Source organism: Misgurnus anguillicaudatus, chromosome 4 (assembly GCF_027580225.2).
Source record: "Misgurnus anguillicaudatus chromosome 4, ASM2758022v2, whole genome shotgun sequence".
NCBI classification, from domain to species: domain Eukaryota; kingdom Metazoa; phylum Chordata; class Actinopteri; order Cypriniformes; family Cobitidae; genus Misgurnus; species Misgurnus anguillicaudatus.
In genome coordinates, this window is record NC_073340.2 from 21,766,025 (window position 1) to 21,783,299 (window position 17,275).

The following is a 17,275-nucleotide window of genomic DNA, read 5'->3' on the forward strand; positions in this document are numbered from 1 at the left end:
ATGAGGGAAACGGGTAAAAGGTAGAGTAACTATAGCCACCCTATAGAATGACCACACCTTATAGCAAATCACTGAGGCATGGCATGTGGTTTCTGGGAAGGCATTCCCACAGTCGTCAATCATATGATGCTTGAAAGGGGAAGTCACTCTGGAGACAGAAATCTGAGGAAGAACAGACCAAGCCGTGTCACTTGTTTCCCATAGATAATGCTGCATTGACAGGGTCTTTGAATATCTTTGTTTGTTCAGGTAAGTCCACGTAATACAAAAGGATAACCGCAAGACGCCAAACATCCCCTTTCAGACAGGTTTTGGAAAGGCAGGTGTGATTAACAAGCAAAGGGATCACCTCAGGTATCCTGCTAAGTCTGTGGTTGTTACCACTGTACGGGCTTACACAAAACCAGACCCTTGTATATGAAAAGATAAACCATAGTGCAGTGCAAAACCACTAGAATCTCATCTAAAAAGTAAGACCATCACAAATCATTGCTAATGATGTTACTGAAACATGATCGTTTCCATGAAATACTCAAATAAACGAGTCTTGTTCATCACCAGACGAACACAGATAAACATGTTTTTCACCACAATTTACCATATTCTCATGGATGGAGTAAATGCGGTGTGTGGATGTGTGTGCTGGCATGCGTTTCTTTGGCTCCTCCTGGGGGCCCCTCCTTGCAGGCAGTCCAGCGCCTCGCCTGCCTCTCGAGTCATGCCGGCCAGCAGGGAGAGCAGACTTCCTGGCTCCACTCGCATTGTTTGCTTGGCTGCTTCTGAGGCTCATCCAAGGCTGGATTACCATAAGAATACTGAAACGTTCCTGTAAAGCAATTCCTATTCAAACCTCCTGCTGCACCACTTCTCTGTATTCGCTCTCTCCCTCTCTTTCTCAACCCTCATCTATCTATCATTCCCTGCTGGTCACAGCTCTTTCAATATCTCAGTCATGCTCTTCTAACAGCAAAGCTCTCTTATACCCTGCCTTTGGTTTCACGCTCTCTCTCTCTCCCTCTCTCTCTCTCTCACACATACATCTGCAACCAGTTTTTTTGGTTTGTATCTGCGGCTTATCAAATGTCTGAACAACCCTCAGGAGACGCAGAACACACTAATGGAAATATGACTGGGTTACCGGGAAATAAAGACGTGAGTTTAGATGTGCTAGTAAAAAACTGGTGGTATCTGATTTATGTGAGAAGAGAGCGTAGGAAGTTAAAAACAATTTTTTGTGGGTATGACTACAAAAGTTAAATTACGTCGAACATGTAGAAACTTCAAAGGAAGGAAAATAAGGGTGGAGGTAGCTTTGCGGTAACAGATGCAGTTATCCAGACAGTGCTGGGTTTAATGATGATGTTATGTATCGTCAACATAGGTCTCTACCAATGACCCAAGTGGTGTTAAATCTTTTTTTCATCCTTTTTATGACTCATTATTAAGGGTCTAGACAACAGATATGTTATTTCTGTATCGATGTTAGTTGTTGACATCCCATTTTTTTTTATTCAAAACTGGTATTAATTTTCTAAAAAGCAATTCAAATCAACATGTTTTAATAGTTTGGGTTTTCCATTTAATTGTAGTTTATTTTTTATTATGAAGTTAAGTAAAATAGGGAAAGTATTGATGCCTGTGAGTTTCGCAATATGCAACAACACAAACGCAACCACTATTTTATAGAAAGGGAAAGTCCACACTCATCGACCCAAATGTCTAGACGATCATCAGACTACAAGCTGTGCTGGGATGTCCCGCCTCCAGATCTTCAGCCCTCTCTCTAGTCTCTGCCTTACTTCAAGGAGACGTTTGCTGAACTAGGAAGGACCTACCAATGCAGGCTTCCAACAAATAGTGGTTCTAATCCATAACATTCTCTAACACAGAAGGCATGTTTTCCTTAAAGCGCAAACTAAGTATACATTTTTCTATTGTGTACACTAGCATAAGTGAACTGCCTGTGAAAACCCAACCAAAGTCATTTTTTGTAATGTTTTCTACATGAAAATCACACTACTTAATGTAAAGAACATTCTTTAAAAATATAACATTGATATCTTTAATATTGACTCAGTAAGGTTACATCAAAGATTGAAATAAATGGGAAGTCAATGACTTAAATCAAATTTTGTTGCTGCTAATCTCATAATTGGATTATGAGACTTTAGCCTGGATTTCACAAAAAGGGTCATATATGAGGAGTACACCACGCAAACATTTCTAAGCGACACAATTTCCATACGCATAAACACTTTACATATTGGAAGTATACATTGGGCTTTAGGTGTTGTGTTAATGGTGGCTCGTGCATACGACATTCTCTATTTTGATCTCCAAGCCCTAAGCAAATCCTGGGAAACTTGCGCAGAGGCTACTGCGGGTTTACAAGACGAAAAGAATCATCCTAGTCTGTAATTACAACACTGAGCTGAAAATAAGGCTTTGTTTGAGCACATGCACACAATCTAGCACATTCCATATTTAAATGTAGATCTCCAGAGAGGGCCTTGCGCATACGGTTGGGAGGTCAGTTTCTGGACAGCGCACCAGAAGGCCCATTCTAATCTACAGTCATGGAATTTAGACAGAAATTGGGCAAAATGTCTACCTTATAAATTGTATCTATTGCAGTTTCCACAGATGTGTCGCAATGTGGCATTACATTACATTACATTCTGTTGGACAAACAATGTGAGTTTTTTAATGACTGATGCTAGTCAAACTTACTCCTTAACACAGAACAGTACACATTTGGATGTCTCGATTTCAAACAGACCCTGAAGCACTCTTCCAGATAGCTGATGAGTATAATTTATTGCAACGTTTCGATCATGAGATCTTCTTCAGGCATATGAGATATACCTGAAGAAGATCTCACGATCAAAACGTCGCAATAAATTTTTTTAATATTTTGCAAGTTAATAGTGTGCGGGCTATCTCTTTTTTATAAATGTCTTACAACAGAAACAGGACATATATGTATATAAGAATGTAGGCCTGGGCGAAAAATCGATTTAATGAATTAATTCGAATTTTTTGTTGTGGGCGATTTAAAAAATAAGTAATTCGATTTTTTTTGTAATGGCGCATTTTTGGTTGCCCGGGGCTTCCGTAGCATTATTATAGCAACATCAACAACATCATAGCACACGTAAAACACAGCTGGGACTTTGATTCCAAGAGGGTGTTTATTTATTTATTATTCATCTCATAAATTGGGGTTACATTTGTCTTGCTTTTGATTAAATAAAAGCAAAATTTGCTTTAAGTTGTCTGCCATTTGTACTTATTTCTTTTCTTAATAAGTTGTTGGGGGTGATCGAAAAAAATCGTAAGTCGAATTAAAAAAAATAAAATCGGAGATTTTATTTTTAGGCCAAATCGCCCAGCACTATAAGAATGACATTATTTATCCCTTAGTTGCATTAAAGTACAGTATGACAGTTCAGAGACTAGTGGCAAAAGCGCAAACATTAACCTGGCTTTGAGAGCAAATGTGACGTAATGACGTCACAGATATGCAAATTAGTACGTCAAGAATCGATTCTGAATCGAATCGGGACCCTAAGAATCGATTCTGAATCGATTCATGAGGGTCCAAGCGATTCCCACCCCTATAAGGCATACACAAATTAATATAAATGTTATATGTTACTAATATATATGTATTCTCTATTGGGTTGCTTTATTGGGTTGAGATCTGGTGACTGTGGGGGCCATTTTAGTACAGTGAACTCATTGTCATGTTCAAGAAACCAATTTGAAATGATTCGAGCTTTGTGACATGGTGCATTATCCTGCTGGAAGTAGCCATCAGAGCATGGGTACATGGTGGTCATAAAGGGATGGACATGGTCAGAAACAATGCTCAGGTAGGCCATGGCATTTAAACGATGCACAATTGCCACTACGGGGCCTAAAGTGTGCCAGGAAAACATCCCCCACAACACCACCATCAGCCTACACAGTGGTAAAAAGGCATGATGGATCCATGTTCTCATTCTGTTTACGCCAAATTCTGACTCTACTATCTGAATGTCAGAAATCGAGACTCATTAGACCAGGCAACATTTTTCCAGTCTTCAACTGTCCAATTTTGGTGAGCTCGTGCAAATTGTTTGTAATATCTGTCATTCTGTGTATTTTAAGATTAAATTCTCCACTATCCAGTGCCCTAAACGTTTACCTCTCCATCATTTTAGGTTCAGAAAGTAGGGATCTCTACCAAGCTGTTGGTTTGCCGAGTTTCCTAATTTAGACATTTTACAAGTACAGATTCCAGTCTGACAGATCACAGACCGCAGTGCAGACGTGAGAGTAAGCCACTCTGCCAATGCCTTCTGGATCCAAAATCCATATTACTAAGTGCTCTGTCCCTCTGTGCATAGAAACACATGTCATCTAGCTGACAACTGAATGTGACATTGCCCCCTTTCCCCCCAAAACACTAAGTGCAAATTGTTTTGAGCTGAAGGACGTTGCCCTGATGAGGCAAGCATGAAAATGCACTTCATGCAGGGGTCTCCGATGTCTGCAATTTTCCAGGCATGGCGTTTAATGGCTGCGGCAAGAGGCTCCTCTGTTTCAAGCAGATCATTTTCACACTCTGCAGAGCTTGTGTTGCCAGAATGTCTGTTCAACTGTTTTTGAACGAGATGTCTGCCACATTGTGTTAAAAAGCATGCTATTTTTCTTTCTTATCCACATAGCTTGAGGAGACATACAGCGGCACTGCTGGAGATCTGTTTTCTTATCAGTGTGAGGTGGCGGTGTTGTTTTTCCCATAGAAATCAAATTAGTTTACTTCTAGGCTTTGTACCGCTCTCCTTAAAGGAGGCATCAGGGCATGACATTACAAAGGAAAGGAAGGGGTGGTGTATTTTCCAGTACCTGCTAACAAATTCCACGTGGGCGGGAATCGCGAGATGATAGAGTTTTTATCACTGGTGGCAGGCTTTCTTCCTGCGCATGTATTTCCTGACTTCAACTTTTAAGATGCATTTAATGTATTACTTATCTCCTATGAAAACAGACCAAAAGTTTTGACCACTCAACTTGCACTACAAAGATTGTTTTTTTTTTCAAATCAAATGCTAGAAACAAAATGCCAGTCCTCCAAAACCCCTGCAACCAACTAGCAAATCATGGTTCATGTTTGTGGTGGCTAAAGTCCACAGTCTTGTGTGGGTCCAATGTTGGGTCAAAAAAGGAACAAACCCAACCCGGTGGGTTACAATTTAACCTATGCTGGGTTGTTTTAACCCATTGTTGGGTCAAATATAAACATTTGGTGGGTCAAATATAAACATTTGGTGGGTTAATTTAACCAATGATATTTAATATGAACAAGTTGCATCACTGGTATTGTTATGAATGGAGGAAATATCATCGGTCAGCCGGGGAGCAAGGGTCCTGCCTCCAAGTAAAAAGATCCAATCGCCAATCGATTTCTCTGGGAAAGAGACTTTGCACATGCGCAGAATCGTCAGGTCTTGTTTGAATTTTCTAACTGGAGGCATTGCAAATATGGTGTTGGAGTGACGTTACTTAATTAAAAGCACTCTGATTAAACCCAAGATCTGGGTTAGTCTCTTTCTGACTAAAAATAGCAGAAGGCCTGGTTCTTAAGATTTAACTAAAGATAAAAGCGTGACATCTGGACACGTTGATTTTAGATCCAACAGTGACGAAAAGAAACCCATTCATAGCACCGCCTCCATGACATAATGTTTATTGATGATAAACAGAGCTGACTTGCTTGAAGATTTCACCCATGACGGCAACCACTGGGCACAAGATCCAAAAACCAGCACAGACATACATATGAAAACAGGTGCACAACAGCCGAACAAGATCACAAGTTAAAAACTGGGATTAAATACCCCAAGGTTACCGAACAAAGACCAAAGATGTTTTCAAATCTTATGCTAAAGAAAATAATGATCTTTAGTAGGTGTGATTTTTAACAATATGAGCATACTTTTCTGCACAGAAATGTACTCACTTTCACCTTCTGTGCACATTTGCAAGTTTTCCTACCTCTGCTCTTTCCGTATGTGCACCACCATTTGTAAAATATTCCATGTGCCATCCCAGCATACGTGTGTGGTCCGTATAAGTAAGTACAAGAACAGATTTGTCCAAGCGACTCTATGAGAAATCTTGGAGTACAGTTTATGAATGCGAAATTGTACAGCACCAGGGCAATGTGTTTGCCCAGAAACCACAGTAACGAAGAGGCTGAAGGAACACGCTGGCAAACTTCAGAGCTGCCCACAGGCGAGGGCCCTGCTTAAAGTCTGCCAGATCACACGGCCTCGTTCAGCTCCACATCCTTCACAAACATGTGGCTGCAATTGAGTGGAACAGCCCCTCCCTCCAGCCTGCGATGCCACCAGCTTCACGTAAACATCCCAGGTCCATACGGCTCACTACATCACGGCCTGATTGAACTATAGCTCTGAGCAACAACTAAACACTCACTAAAGTCTAATCAAAGTTAAAGCCCTAAAGTACCTGAGAAAATCTCAGCACGTTGGCTACAACGGTGACCCCGTCAAGGCGGCAGTATAAATTTCTGTATGTAAACACAGATCTCATATGTCAGGGGGTCATTAATGTGGAGTTGGGCTGCGAGGGGATCTGGTCTCTGACAGGCCAATCAAGCGCAAATAATTATGAGACAGGAAACCTGCTGATTGCGTACGTCTGTCTCTGTTTCAGGCACAGGGTTAAGGGTTAATCTCTGGGCTTTGGTAATCAGGATTGCTGTACGCTCCCTCCAAAAATACAGCCTAAAGAAAAATTGCAGAAGCCTGATTTGGAGACTAATATAGTTGGCTACGTAGTAAGCCTTTGAAAAAGAGTTGACCCTCTGGCAACTGAAAGCAGAGCACTCCAACCATTTACCAACAGTCCTATTTCACAAAGCATTCAGCTTAAGAAAGGCTTTTGGGAAATACAACAGGACCTTATTTACAATGGAAAAAGTAAAGGATTTAAGACCAAATCTCTGAACAGAAGATAAATTCACTTCCAAACTAAGAACAGGAGAGCAAGAACAACCAGCCGATTTATCAGCTTGATTCAAGCGTATGCAACAAAAAACAGGCAAGTCTTACCTTACGGGGTAGCAAGTGTGGAAGTTCATGATGATCGGGGGTAGTACAGTAAAAGATCATCAGACTCATAAGTGTCCACATTAAGAGGCTTCTGACTGGAACAAATCTACAGGGCAAAGCCGCAAAGTCACAGAAAAACCTTTTAGTACCTAAAGAGAAATAGAAAGTAAAGAAAACAATGCTTAGGCAATAGTATCTGAAAGAAAAGATTACACCACAATCATAAAAGCATAGAAATATCTAAAAAACTAACAATTTTTAGACACTTATACTACTCATCCAACAACCTTGCATTCATATCTGCTTTTAAGCCAGTGTGAAATGTTTCCTTATTTACAATAGGTCATCAGAGCCTGGTAAATGAATCATATAAGGGATAAAAGAGGAGCAGGAGTCAGGGGTTTTACCAGCCATTCTGATAACAGAGATAACATGCAAATTGTCATGTGCCACACCATCTGTAAAGAGGAGGAAGGCTCTCTTTGCACAGTATGACATAAGTGTGTGAAATGAGATGCTGCACGTGAAACTTTCACAGAGTTAGAGCCAAAATACAGATGGATAAAGCGAGAATCCAGGGTTTCCACAGGACTTTGAAGTTCGGGTGGCCCGCCTAAGCTGTGGAACCCTACCGCCTTAACTAGGTCGTCCAAAAGTAAAAAATCCGCTACACAAAAGGCCGTCAAGTGCATCTCGGAGATAGCGCAGACGCGCTTCACACTGCGAGTGGGCACACGGCCGAAATGAGAGAGAGACAAAGACGTGGTCCACCATCGCTGTCTGAAGGACATGGGACACGCAGTTTGCTTTAATGCACGCAAGTTATAGGCTGTTTCTCAATTCCAAGAATGCAAAGAACGGACTTGCGTTCTCGTGAAGACTGGTCTTGCCAGGCGACCTTGGAAGAACGAACTCAAAAGGTCGCGAGAATTGAGACGTGTGCAATCTTCCTGTTGGTCATCTGACCTCCACGCCATCGTTTGGCCGCAATGACTTCTGGTGTGAATTCAGTGCGCAAGTCTGCACTCGATTCATCCTTGATATCAAGAACACATCCGGGTATTTTCATGTGTCCTCTGTACTTGCGTTCTTGAGAATTGGAAGAGAACTTCGACCGTTAATGATGAAGTAGAGCGAGGACTTTACTTTTTTGTTAATACGATTCATATTTTATATTTAGTATTTAATCAATAATTGTTAAATGTAGTACAGAGTCTGTAGTCTATCGCACAAAGACCCCCTCCCCCCCGGTGTGGCGGCAAACCCTACCACCTTAACTAACACATTTTCTGTGGGAAACCCTGGAATCACCTTTCTATTCCAAAAAAGTCGAAGTGCAAAAAATCAACAGAAAAAGTGTGAGGGAGACAGACTTGCCATAGAGTAATATTTTAAATTGAGAATGCGCCGCATTGTGATGCATCGAGATATCGAATTGAATCAAATGGCTGACATAATAATCGTAATCAAATCTTGAGATCAGTTACATTTCACACCTCTACCAACAACTCACTACTAACACGAAAACAAATTTGAAAAAAGGGCAGGGGGAAACCCTAAAACAGAAAGAACTCTGTGTGTCACTAAATCAGTCACTATATAAGAATTAGAGTAGCACTCTCGCCATCCTAAAAAACTAACAAAGGTGGATTAGTGTCCCGGAAAGAGCTAAAATGCTCCTCAGACACAGTGTCACCAAGCCGGAGACATACAAATCTGCACAGGTACCAAGATGAACGGAGACCCCAGCCCTCAACCAAGAAAGCGGATTAAAATTCGTTACCCGAATCCTGGAATGTTGACTTCATCCCAAACGATTATATCGGAGGCTTCTAGTGATTTCTTTAATAAGTCTCCTCTAAACAGTAAATAGGTGATAAAGAAAAAGTTGGCATTATTTTCAAAGTGTCCTGCATTATTTGCACATACAAACTCTTAAAAATGGATATTTAAGACATCTGCAGAGAGCATGAGAAGGGACAGCTGTAGGAAGTGGGCTTCTAAGATCTGAAGATTCAATCACCCTTGTTAATTCCAGAGGGTTTAGTAAAACCAACAGGAAAGTATGAGGGTGTTTAAAAGGCAATCGCGGCTCTGAAGAGAAACTAATACGATCAAAGCGAACGATCAACCATAGCTAATTGAAATTAAAGCACATGATATGAGAAGTTTAGCATGGTTCACTGAGGCGCTGGGTGGGGGAACACAAATGCTTGAAGATGACCTTGTTTTCAAAGCCTACAAATAACACATAAAAAATCTGTGGTTGAGATACTGTATGTGATATCTTACAAGGGAGAATGGCAAAAAAAACTTAATCATTACCTTTGCTCGCAGAATAGTTGAGTGATGATAAAAAATATTCCCATGTAACACATCTGTTCATATTTAACTTTTAGACCCTCATGCTCATTTGTTTCACAAGGTATGGATCTAATACAAAGGAAATCCAACCATTTATTAATTTAGGTTACAGCTGTTAAAGAGTAAACACAATGTGTTTATTATGTGTGTCATTTGTCTGTTTAAAACATTCCAGCCTTATTCTTAGGGATGTGACGGTGGCAGTACTTTATCACCGTGATGGTAATGCACCAATTCACTGGTGATGCGGTGGTTATAGAATGTGTGTGTACTGTGTATGGAGGGCATATGTGTGCATGCAAGTATGTGCACACACGCATTGATGCATATAGGCTTAAAATGCATACATATATTTTGAAATATGAACATGTAAATGAGTATCAGATATACATTCTTAACAAATGTTCATAGGCGCCAATTTCTTTTTCCGCCTGTGGGTGCTCGTCACAAAGTCAAGCAATGCTTAGGTAACTTAGCAGACGTCTTTGGAGCGCCCAAGCGCTTTGAAAAGAATAGCACGGTCATGTTTTCCACGTGATTTAAGAAGCGAAATGTGAAGCAAATGTGAAGCAAGTGAGCATATGTGCTTGGCCATTGCAATAGGTGCTTCAGCTGAGCCGCGGAGCACCCACGGGGTGGCGCATATGTGCGTGTTTATTGTAGCACTTCCATCTGTGAAACAACACACGGATCCAGTGAGGAACCATATTGGGTTTTTAATGTTTCCAAGTTCACTGAAAACGCATTCTGATGGTGTACTGGTAGCACAGATTGATTCTTATTCGCAACCTTGAGTGACCAAGAGAGAATATTGGGTCATCATTGCGCACTAACTCTTAGTTTACTGGTCGTTTGGGTTTACACAAACTGAAAGACATCTCGCGGGGTGAAATTGTACTTTGTATTTTTAATATAAAAAAACTTGCCACGTCACACTTCATCACCGCATTGGCAGTGTGGTGGTTATGATAACCATCACAGCCCTACTTATGCTTTACTTATTCAACCATATGTATATTTTAAATGAATAAACTGAGAACCATTCCAAATTTAACTGCAGTAAATAAAAAAATCGTACAATTTTAGTTTAACTAGGTTAAGGTCTCAAACCTTCGTCATTGCTATTAATCTGGTTCTATAACCATTTAAGCTTTATAGATGAAGAAATTAGACTGTGGTGGTTATACTTGCTGGAGGGCTCGGTGATAATGAATGCTTTTTATTGAGAGTTTTGTTCAGGTTCAGTTGTGCTTTGGGCACATGCAAAGTTCAGACAGAGAGTCCAAATCTGGAAATGCACCATTTTATAGCTGTGTGGTTCTGTGCAGATGCCAAACACATCTCAGACAAAGGCTGTGCAAAAAACTGTCTGTGACTCTCATGCGTGTTTTATCAGTAAATCCAGATCCTTTATTAGTAGTAAATCGCCATTACCTGCTTTCAGATGGAGCGGCATTTACTACACAGAGCCGTAGTTCACCGAGAAGCTCAAATGAAGGCTTTACTGATAAAACATGCATGAAAATCGCAGGCAATTTTTTGCACAGCCCTATCTCAGACATAACATTATGCACTTATGCAAATATGCAGACAGTAGGAACATTGCTTGCAGTATACTAGGGCTGCAATGATTAATCATGCAAATGCGCGTTTTCTCAGTGAATTAATTTGAACGAATTACGGTGAAATCCCTACACATCCCAAAGCCAGGAGGCGCTCTCGTGCAGAAAATCCCTTTGTGCCACAGAAGAGGTAGCATTACAAACCCTATTCCAGGAAATGTCTATAGGAATATTTATATCGCTGTTCTTTAAATTGTTTAGGTATTTTCATGATAATAAAGAATATTTTGAATGAGTTTGTTTAACGAGCGTTGCTTTTTAAATGTACATTATAAACGACTCCGGCTCAATGATTTTAGATTGATATAGAGACTTCCTACTGACCAAATGCCGTAGTACATGCACAAGCTGTGCTTGAAACACAGAATCGAATCAAAATCGATTCAAAATCGGTTCTGAATCGATTCAAAATCGGTTCTGAAATGATTACAGAGGCATTTTTAATGGGACACGCGATTAATCGTTGCAGCCCTAGTCAATACCGTGTGTTTGAAGCTCTCTCTGATATGGAAAAATCTCTATATAAAATGTCAAACATAACTGTATCAAAAGTAACCAAAACAGTGCATAAAGAGAAAACTAAAAAAAACCTGTAAAATAAAATCAGTATGCCACACAGGCGAGCATAGTAGCAAGTTACCACCTGATTAATGTTAGTATAAAGGCACAGCACTGGCATATGGCAGAACTAAACACTGCTCTGCCAATAATGGTAGTGTGTGTACTTTGCACGCTCAGCTAACTGCATCCAACTCGACTCTATTGTGCTGTGCGTTCACAACCGCACCCCTAACAAAAAGCTCCTGAAAGACATGGCGTTTTCTATACAAAGAAAGATAAAGAGTGACATGTAAGGTATTACACAGAGCTTTGTATCAACATGAGGGGTATTCTGCATTGTAAGGGCTTAACAAGGGGTAATTTGCTTGCGGTTTGCCATATCTTTCTGGCTATCTCACTATAGTAAAACAGTTATTATGTTAAACTGAAGAATTCATCCAACTGCATAAAAAGGAGATTCAGATTGAAACAACAAGATTTCTTGTGTTATTTCTACCTGAAGCAACTTGTTCTCAAAACTTTTCAACCGAATCGTTCTTCACTTGCCAACAGAACAGAGGCCATTTGTACACTTGGCATTCATTAAGATTCGAAGATATCATTGAGTGAGAAAAGATACACCAAGCAACGTGTGCTCCACCTTTCCTTCAAGTAAAAGAAAAAAATTAACAGGCACTTTGTTACTGCAAAAAGTGATACAATCGCCCCCGACTCAATTTCAGCTGCCATTCAAGGCTGCGAAACTAAGCTTTCACTACCACATCTTATTACAGCCAGGGTGAATTGCACAACAGAAAACAATTCAACACCATCTTAAGTGGCTACTGCATAGTGCAAACACAATGGTAAGCGGCCTTAGTACATTACAAAGCACCACAGACTACACTGAGCCATAAGCAAATCAAAGCACATAAGATCTGAGTCTGAGTGATATTGCTTTCTTCTCGGATTCGGCTTAGAGCAAATAGGGGCCGAAACCTGACTCTCTTTCTCTCTCCCATATTCCTCTCTCCCTCCTCCTCCTCCCTTTTCGAAAAGAGGCACTTTCAAGGCCAGACGAAGACCCACAGGCTGAAAAATAAAGAACGAGTTATGCATGGAGGTACCGGGCCACCATTTCTCCTTTAAATACGGTCATAACGATATATAAATAAAGAAAGCCTGGCTCTTAGCGAGAAAATTAGATTTGGTTCTCTCTTCCCCTCCCACTCCTTGTTTTCTAATTTAGTTGCAAGCAGAGCACAGGCCCTTTTCAGGCCCATGCATGGAGGACGGGACTGGCTTTGTTGTTGAGCCCACATCTTGCCCATACAAACATGCAAGTAGATTCACAATCATGATGATAATGTCAAGAAATCAGTGCAAAACAGCGGTGAGAACGAACAGGCACTTTCACAGGACAAAGCTATCTGATACAGAGCGTGTACGTGAATTCCTCTTTCGGCAGCAAGGCTGACCTTATAAACATGCTTCGGGCAAAGAGTCCTGATTATATGTCTGTTTAAACAATGCATGCTTTAAAAAAAATCACATGCATGTAATGAATTAAAGGGGTGGTAAACCGGCTGTTTTTGAAGATTTGATTGTGTTTATGGTGTGCACTTTAACTTGTTCCCGTTTCATAAAAAACATTACTTTTCACATATTTTACCTTTTCTAAACCCACCCAGTTTTCATTCTCCAAAAAAACAGGCAGTTTGGTTCCTGGTTATATAAAGCCCCTCCCTCAGAAATATGCAATATGCTCATATTGGTATGTCGGCTCAGTGTGTTGCAATCCGCAAAAACATCCCGCACACATTGTGGAAACGTCACACACCTTACCATCACGGGTAGTTGCTAGCACAGGTCTTACAAGACATTTATTATATGTTTTTTGTTTGTATTTGTCTATTTTTAGATATGCTTTCATGTGTAGGTATTATTTGATTACAGACTGTGGATCTGTATCATCAAAAATGCCTACTTGCGTCATGGGCTTTCAAAATCGCACCAGGTCTGCCGTTAAGTTTTTCGGGATTCCTGCAGAATCTCAAAAACAAAAAATACAACATCTGTGGCTGCAAGCAATTAAACGCGCAGACCGGGATAAGGCAAATATCAAAGTGGCTTGTGTTTGTAGTGCTCACTTCATTTCAGGCAAGTCATCATTTTTCAATCCTGTTAGATTAAACTAGAAAGCCTAAATGGTATGAACAGTTTGACTCCATGCTGCGCGCGCACCCGAGAGTCATTTAATGTTTACAAACCTTGAAGGGGTCTATAGTGATCGCTAATTATCGTATAGCACCGTTATGAATTAGCCTTTAGCTAACTGGCTAACAGAGCTAAACAAAGTTGTCCTTTGTTTACATTCTTGCAACTGGGGCTGGGTAAAAATATCGATTCATCAATGCAATGCAATTATTTGTTTCTCAATTCAATATCGATTCATCATATCCTATGAATCGATTCAGCCCCCCCGGCCAGTGGCGGCGCTGTTGGCAACACTCTAGTGAGAGCGTTCAGCGTTGTACAAGACGCGCTTCTTCAAAACAGAAAGATCAAATATGGCAAACAGCAGCACTTCTTTCAAGCCTGCACCATCAACGTGATCAAACATTAGTAATACTACACACATTATTTAAAAATATACTCGGGTACTTAATTGCTTGTGTATTTACTTATTATTGAATCGATACCAAAGCAAGTAAATCAATACCGAATTGAATCGAATAATCAAGAGTCTAATCGTATAATACAGTGTGTTCGCAAGGTTTATGGTTAAAAAACATTATTTTCTATATACCATATATTTTTGTAGCCCCATATACCATATATTTTTGTAGCCCCAGATTTCACTTTCTTCCTGAAACACACAGATTTGAAAAGCTCCCTGATTGCCCAGCTATCTGTATGTTGTGATTGGCCTGAATACCTTTGACGTCAGCAGGAAACGTGACGCTCCTTACCATGTTTAAAAGATTCGGTTGCTAACAGGAGTTAACTTACAAGCGGCAAGTGTGAAGCGGGAGGAATTATGATAATGTCGGTCTTGTCTACATAACCAATCCCAGGAAGTAAACTGTTGCCTTCAATCCCTGTGTTTGTTGAAGTCCAAGAAAAGAGATTTACGTTGGAGACGATAACTCGCTTCATCATTTACTTTGGGGTATATACCTTTTGCATATCGTTAACATGTACTAACTAATACACACTTACAAACCAAAGAAAAATTGAAAAACATGAATCGGACAATAGGTGCTCTTTAATGCAGAGTTAGTTTAATTCCTATCGAAACATAATGTGATCTGCACAATGACTGGCTTGAAGATGTCATACAACGGTTAGATTATAGCATCTTTCACATAGTCATTTCAGTAACTTACCATAAATACAAAAAATTTGATTTTTCACACATGCAACAACATTACGTCTTTTCACTAGTAAGATATTATTCACACATCAGTACCAAAACACAGATAAACTAAACCGCCACACGGCAAGGTCTGTGTTGGTGGGTTATGGCTTAATATCCGTGGTTTTTATTTTTGTTGCTTCTACTTCTGTGGCAACTGTAGGATCACAAATTATGTAAAGTAGCTAAAGTGTACTGTGCTTACTTACTTGAAAGACTATATGTAAAATCGAGGAAAATAAAACTCTAAATTTGTGTTTTTGAACACAAACTATGAACATGGACTCCTTAAAAGAGCAAGAAGACAAGCACAGCCCTCTCTGTTTTTCATTTGGATCTTTCTCCCCCCTTTTCCCTCCATAAATCTGAAAGGCCAATACCACGGTAAATTAAGACATATGAATATAGCCGCCGCTCTCATTGTAAGAGATTTATCTTTGTCTCCATGTTTAATTGCTCCTGGGACTAATCACGAGTCTGTTCATTTTCTCTGGGGTTATAGTGAGGGTCATGACCAAAAAAGATTTACTGAAAGACTAACACACTTTAAAACCTCTTTTCAAACAACTTATGACAAACACGAGTTTAACAGAGCAGACCAAACTGTATCATACAGCTAAAACAAACATCGTTTATCCAAACACTATTATTATCTTATTGAAATTCTTTACTATTAACAATGTAGGTATAGGAAATTGGTTACCTTATTCTTCTTCATAAAATGGGCCATAATGCCGACACAATTGCAAACAAATAAAGTAAAACAAAGTGTGTAAAACAGTTAAAACAACCTATAACAGAGAAATCAAAATCCTGTGATAGCCTATGTAAAAAGCATGTCATATTTTGCATGCACATGGATAGTATAGATATTGCCAGCCTTGATGTAAGACAAAGAAATAACTAATCAGAAAATTACCAACATGAATAAATACAGTAGTATACTTGCGTTTACTCCTAGATACTACGGTGTTTTGTCAATATTAAATTACTATGGCATTTACAACAGGTCATCAGTTCACTATCGTTAATCCTACCCATACTTTAGTATACCACAACTTTCCACAGCTCACTGTAGTCAATAATAAAGTATACTACCACATCTGGTTTACAGTGAAAATCTGGCAAATAATACAACACACATGGTTGTATAGTTAAAAACAAAGAAAAACGTTTTATTCAACTACTAACACGTAGTCCAGTGTAAGATAGACAACATAACCAGCTGGAAGTCAACGTAGATTTTATATGTTGCACGTTGGAACTTGCGACAACAAAACACAAACACAGATGATATCAAAGCAACACTATACAAAAACACAAACTACAAGGAGCAATACAGTTGCGTGGGTTTGTCTAGTTAGTATGTTGCAATATATGGTAATATTACAACCAGATGGCTTTAAACAAAGAATAAATCAAGAAAATATAAATCAAGAAGGCTAAAGAGCTCTTGGGCCCATTTTACAGAAGCTTGCCATTTATGAGGCAGCACTGCACGAATAAAGTGAACAGACACATTTATAAAGCATTGTAGGTGCGAAATTCGTTTTTTCAGTTATTGTACGCATTGCATTCATGTTAGTGTTTCGTCAATTTACCAAAATAAGAAAGCACGGCAACAGAAGCAAACTTTCCCCCTCTCCACTACCGGAAAGATAGCGAATCACCACGCAAATATCCGGAATTCCCACTTACCTATTGATGAAGCCACGAAAACAACTTAAAATCCTTAAAAATGAGCATCGATTTGACTTCTCTCGAAGGTCTTCTTAAAGCGTGAATCGCGTATATCTTTCCAGGCTAAGTTTTGTATTACATTCCCCAGGTTTAGTGGATGTTTATCTCTGATTTTACGATCTCTTTCGATCTTTTCTTTCTAGTAGTGCCTCTGTGAGGGCACATTCCACTCTTGAGCGTAACGCGATCAGCCCTGATACAGTCCTCCAATCACAGCAGCGCGCTGATTCCGTTCTCCAATTACAGAAGCCCGCTTCTTCAGTCCTCCAATCACGAAAGCGCGACGGAACGCAAGCGTTTCTCTCGCCGACTAGTGCGGTGAAAACAAGCTAGACGGACTTTCTGGAGAGGGAGAGTATGGATGAATGGGAAGGATTCAGACATAAAAAAGAGCCGCGGACGCCATCTGGTGTACAAATGGAGGGGGGAGATTATTTTGACGTTTAAATGTTTAAAAGTCCAATGAC

The 17,275-nt window shown here is 39.9% G+C and overlaps 1 protein-coding gene across 2 annotated transcripts in view; it reads right to left on the reverse strand.

Annotated features, from left to right (window-relative positions):
* The window catches only part of bmpr1ab (bone morphogenetic protein receptor, type IAb), a 41,158-nt gene extending 24,083 nt beyond the window's left edge, over positions 1–17,075 (reverse strand). The window contains exons 1-2 of one of the 2 annotated variants that reach the window (XM_055175139.2): positions 16,767–17,075; positions 7,125–7,273 (exon numbers count right to left, since the gene is read on the reverse strand). The gene's annotated coding sequence lies outside the window, so the exon portion shown is untranslated. The remainder of the gene's footprint in view (positions 1–7,124; positions 7,274–16,766) is intronic. The other variant, XM_055175140.2, reaches the window with a different exon arrangement.
* Positions 17,076–17,275: the final 200 nt, after the last annotated feature.